Here is a 5914-nt window from a genome sequence, read left to right on the forward strand (position 1 = left end):
ACACATGCCAGGAGCTGACACCAGCCTGGAGCAGTCCCAGCAACTGGCACAGGGCAGGGATGGGTGCACGAGGGGTGATGGGCACGGCGGGGAGCACGGGGACATCACCGAACACACGGAGGTACAGGTGGGAGGAAGCACTACGTGGGCACAACTGAGTTGATTCAGGAGAAACACAGAGGCAGGGAATAGTCCCTGTTCTACTGATATCCCTCTAGGAAACAAGGACAAGCTGCTTGCACTGCGGCCCACACCAGTATGACCACCACCATGGTGGTGATGTATTTCAGCTGTAGATAGTTCACTCTGATCTAAGAGATGCGATAAGAGCTCTCGATAAGGATAAACCTTATTTTGCTTTCCCTCTGTCTGCCTGGGGTTTGTGCCTCTATAATGAGGTGAGTAAGGAACCTTGCAGGCTGATGTTGTTACATGGCCATGGTAGAGGCTGGGAGCAGGTCTTCCCTTTCCCACCCTGAGGAAAGCTTGTCAGGGAGGCCAAAGTGAAATGTGGTGCTGAACCAAGGAAACATGAAATTCCTCAGTGTGGGAGCTCACATGCAGCAGCTGCAGACACATGTTGTCCACATGGAGCTCCACAAGGACCAGGAGGTGCCAGTGGGATGGAGGTAGAGCCTCTCCTCTCCTCTATCCCCAGAGTATATCCTCTCAATATATCCCAATCACCTTCTGGTACCTTCTCACCTCTAACATTGCTAGAAAGACAATTCCATCCTCAGGACAAGTGTTTGAAAGAAACATTTACTGCCCAGACAGAAATGGGAAACAAATGCTCTTGGTAATGTCTCTGGACATCTCTGTGTCAAAACTGCACAACCTTCAACCAACAGCCACAGAACCACAATGCAAGGTGATGCATTTTAAAGGCTTCATCAGGTTTGGGTTTGGGTTATTTTTTTACAGTGGTTGATAAAAGTGATGCAAACACAGGTCAGGCTGCAGGGGATCACAAATGAGGTTGGTGTAAGTTAGTGGATGGACAAACCAAAAGCAGAACTCTGGCTTGAAAGGACAAATTTGAAGCAAATAAGGAAAGGGAATAACACCCAGAGCTGCACTCCAATGATCAGGGTAAAATGAAAATACTCAGTTCAAAGACGCCACAAACCTCATGAATGTGCATCATCAGAGAGGAAATAAAGGGGCAGAGAAGGACCCAAACACCAGTGGATAAACACTCAATTCCAGAAGGATGCTGAGAACAAGCAGATCATTTCCTTGGAGCTGTGCACCTCAGAGGGCAGGGAGTCAGAGCATCAATGAGCAAGGCCAGAGGAGGCCACAAAGCTGATCAGAGCTCTGGAGCACCTTCCCTACGAGGACAGGCTGAGAGAGTTGGGGTTGTGTAGCCTGGAGAAGAGAAGGTTGTGTGGAGACCTCAGAGACACCTGCCAGGAGCTGGGAGCGCCAGCTGCAGAGAGACTCTTGGTTAGCAACTGCAGGTACAGGACAAAGATGGATGGAGAGAAATTGAAAGAGGGAACTTGAGATGAGATCTTAGGCAGAAGTTTTCCCTGTGAGGGTGGTGAGACACTGGCCCAGGTTGCCCAGGGAGGCTGTGGCTGCCCCAACCCTGGCAGTGTTCACAGCCAGGTTGGCTAAAGCCTTGAGCAACCTGCTCTGGTGGGAGGTGTCCCTGCCCAGGGCAGGGGGTTGGGGCTGGGTGATCTCTGAGGTCCATCCCAACCCCTTCACATACTATGAAGTATAAAGTGAGATTTTAACTCATTTTGTGTTTTGAGCCAGTGCAAAGGCAGAGACAGACCTGTGTTTTAGCCTCAGAAGGAATAAGCACATGGGATGGAGTGAGGGACACTGGGTAGAAAGGTAAGGATTGAGAGATTGAGAGAAAAGGAAAGCAGGATGTCCTTGCCAGCAAATGATGGCACATGGGAGAGGCTGGTGTGAGGAAGCAAATTTGGATGGGATATTGGGAAGAAATCCTTCCCTGTGAGGGTGCTGAGGCACTGGCACAGGTTGCCCAGAGAAGCTGTGGCTGCTCCATCCCTGGAAGTGTTCCAGGCCAGGTTGGATGTGGCTTGGAGCAACCTGGGCTAGTGGAAGGGGGCCCCCCTCATGGCAGGGGGGGGAACTCGATGAGCTTTAAGGTTCCTTCCAAGCCAAACCAGTCTGGGATTCACTTCAGGCACAGCCATGCTGAACACTGGGACAAGGCTCAAAGGATAGGAGTGAAAATATCCACCAGTGACTGACAGACAACTGAGTGATCTCACACTTGGGGACATGAAGGGGCAGAGGAAGCCAAGAGCTCTGGCACACCTGAACTCCTGCTTTGCTGCAGCAAATTCTAGCAGAACTCAGCAATGTGCTGATCAGTGACTGGAAATGTGGTGCCAACATGTGAAAAAGAAGGTGAAAAAATTATTTTGGCAGCAAAATCCCATGACTGACCTCAGCAACATGACAAGGCTTGTGGCAGGCTCTGAAGGCAAGGGCAGGGACATAGCACAACCATGGCAGGTGTTACCAGAAGAGACTGATCCAACACCTTCCTCTCCATGGGGAAATCCTCATCTCTCACACGAGGGAAGAGAGGTCAGTCTCATTGACCTGGAATTCAGCAATGTGTTGGATATGGATGGGCAGCAGCTGAGATAGAGGACATGGATTACAGAAGCTTTGTGCTAGGCACAGAACAGAGGTTTGAGAGGGAAAGCAGAAGGCAGTGCCTAGAGAGGGAACACAACACCACCAGGAAGCAACTGCCAAGGAATCTGCTGGTGATCATCCTTGAGCCCTGGGTCATCTAATGGCACAAATACTAGGGATTCCCTGATAGAATCTGCTGATGTCTGCCCATGTCAGGCTACAGAAAGCAGCATCTGAAATGCTGCAGAAAAGATAAATCTAGAATGAATAACCAGTAAGGAGGCAAATCCAGCTGCCAGACACAGATGTGCACCTGAAGCACTGTCCCATAAGCTGGAACCTGCAGGTGACAACAACAGGGGAGAAGAACAGGTATGTGACCAGGATGGGATCAACACCTGCTATGAGGACACAGCCATGAAATGCAGCTGCAGAGACATTTCCTGTGCCCATGGTGGTGCCAGTGCTGTGGCACCAGGTCCCCATGAGCTCCTCCCCAGAGTGCTGGGTGGCACTCTAGTCACCTCACCAAGCTTAAGTCAAACCAACACTGGCTGAGCAGAGCAGAGAGCAGCCAAAAGCTGAATTCCCTGAGGGATGTGACTGCTCTCCAATTACTTCCAGAAGAATGAGATCCAAGTTAAGCCAAGACAATGCTAAGACTAGGAGACACAGATACCAAGCTGCCCAAGAATAAATTTGGGCTGCAAACTGCAACATAGTTCCTAAACACTCAGGAAAAAGCTTGGAGCAGCCTCCAGCAGAAAAGCAAATCCACGTCTCCAGAGCTAACCGAAGCAGCACTGTGTGCTGTGGTGGCTGTCACAGCAGGACCTCAGTGCTCCTGAAGGTTCCTCCAGTCCTGTGTTTTCAGGTGGCTCCAGGTCAGATCTACCTGTTCACACATTTCACAGCCCATGAAGAGCAATCAGCTTCCCATTTCCTTGCAAACTCCTGCTCCTGATGCCCAAGTCCATCTGTTTCCCCTCGTTTCCATGGTTGTGCTTCAATTAGCAAGACAGAATGGCAGGACACTCCTGACCTAGGGGCTGCTGCAACCTTCCTCCTGCCCCAAGCACACATAAATTCTTCACAGCATCCACAGTGGTGCTCCTGTACAGCCACTTTGTTCTGGGAACTGAGACAGCTCCCAGTGCTCACCAGTGAGTGTCCACTGGGACAACCAGCCCCAGCCAGTACATTGCTGTACTGCAGAGGAACCAAGGCAGGACAGGCAGAGCTGAAGGTGAGACCACCTTGGTGTGATTCAAGGATGTACAGCTGCATCCTCATTTCCCCATGCCCAGCCCAAACCTCCTCAAATCGCCGGTACTGTGTCCCTGCCCTCACCAGGAGCCACTGCAATGTGTTTGTCACCTTCTTTCAGGTGCCTGAGAAAGGTGTTAGATGAGCAGGTGCCCAACAAGCTCTGAGACAGCAGAACTGCAGGATTAAGTGCTACCACTTCTCTTCAATCCCTGCAAACACTCTGAAGAGTTGTTCAGGCTGGGGTTAATGGGTCTTACATACTATGGGCAGGTCTCAGCATTGGCTCACACCTTGAGTTCTGCCTGAGTTTCCCTGAATTCTGATTTATCCTTTCGACCCTGTCCAGCAGCTCAGCTCTTGGCACAGACACCACTGACCTCTCATGGAGGTGTGAGCTACAGGATCCATGCCCAGCCCTGGATCCTCTCCCTCCACTCTGGCTTCAGCCTCACAACACAAGGAACCTCCCCACTGAAACATGGTGAGTTCTGCAACTGATGGTTCCCCCAAGGGGTAACCTTCAGTCCCAGCAACTAGACAAGCTGCTCCTGTGCTTGCATTCCCTACAGCTCTTCTCCCAGCACAGCACAACTCTCTGCTCATAGTATCATGTTAAGGGCTTGGAATGGAGCTTAGGGATCATCCAGCACCAGCCCCCTGCCCTGGGCAGGGACACCTCCCACCAGAGCAGGTTGCTCAAGGCTTTAGCCAACCTGGCTGTGAACACTGCCAGGGTTGGGGCAGCCACAGCCTCCCTGGGCAACCTGTGCCAGTGTCTCACCACCCTCACAGCAAAAACTTCTTCCTGATATCTAAATTTCCCTCTTTCAATTTAATCCCATTACTCCTTGTCCTGTCACTGCAGTTCCTAATAGAAGTTCCTAACAGTGTCCCTGGCACTGCTGCCTCCAGACAGCTCTGCTCAGCCATGGAGGCAGCAGAGGACCATCCCTCTGAGATCCTCTTGCTCTCCAGACTCTCCCTCATCCCTTCCCCAATGACAGCTCATTTGAGAGGTGCAATGAAGCACTGTGGCATTTGGCTGTTGCCTCTATACTTCATGCTTAGCAATTTCCCCTCAGTTCTTCCTAAGTGCTCATCCTTTTACATTCCCAACTCTTGCTTTCCTATACTTCATGCTTAGCAATTTCTCCTCAGTTCTTCCTAAGTGCTTATCCTTTTACATTCCCAACTCTTGCTTTTCTTGTCAGGGCCATAATTTGAATCCAAAGGATTAACTCTGGAAAGACCTCAAACAGCACAACTGCTCCTTGCTGACTGGGAGGGCAGAAAGCAAGACGTGAGAAATCAGCACTTGTCAAGCACCCAGCAGGGTGCAGACAGCTTTGATCCTCTTCACCACTGGCATTCCTAGAGCAGCAGCTCCCCAGAGCCCCCAAACAGCCCGGGGAGGGGTGCCAGCCATTCCCCCAGGCTTTCTGCCTGTACCCAGCACTGCTGGGGGAACTCCTGGGCTTGTTTTCCACTGCTTTAGTTTGAAAGCAGCTCTGCAGCCTGACAAGTTGCACTGTGGCATGAACTGTCTTGCTGGGGTGTGTTGCTTCAAGGCAGCAGAGCATCAGCCATGCCAAGGACAACCAAATCCATCCCTGCCTTGAGCATCACCCCTGAACAGGCCACACTGTCACCAAGGGCTGGATGCACTGGCTGCTGGCAGGGGATCCACAGCCAGCGTGGAAAGCATCCTGCTAGGCTTTGATTCATGTCAAATTCCAGTTTACCTGCTGCATGTTATCACTCTTTCTCCTGCAGCCTTTCACCTTAATTCCCAGCTGGATGAAACCACCACAATCAGATTACAGGGAGCAGGAAGGACTGAGGGGACGAGGAGAGGAGGGAAGACAAGGAGACAGCACGGATGAGCTGAAACCTACAGCGGAGATGGAACTCAGACCCACAGGCAGCAAATGCAACTGGAATCCTCACGACAAGAGCCCTGAGAGCACGTGCAGACACTGGGCGTGATGCAGTGAGCCCTGCCAGAGGGCTCAGA

At 51.4% G+C, this 5914-nt stretch overlaps 1 protein-coding gene across 1 annotated transcript in view; it reads right to left on the reverse strand.

Annotated features, from left to right (window-relative positions):
- The window catches only part of LOC103808750 (polycomb protein SCMH1-like), a gene marked incomplete at both ends in the record, with an annotated part of 9855 nt that overhangs the window by 1043 nt on the left and 2898 nt on the right, over positions 1-5914 (reverse strand). The window lies entirely within an intron of this gene.

The sequence above is a fragment of the Acanthisitta chloris genome, unplaced genomic scaffold (assembly GCF_000695815.1).
Source record: "Acanthisitta chloris isolate BGI_N310 unplaced genomic scaffold, ASM69581v1 scaffold7579, whole genome shotgun sequence".
NCBI lineage: Eukaryota > Metazoa > Chordata > Aves > Passeriformes > Acanthisittidae > Acanthisitta > Acanthisitta chloris.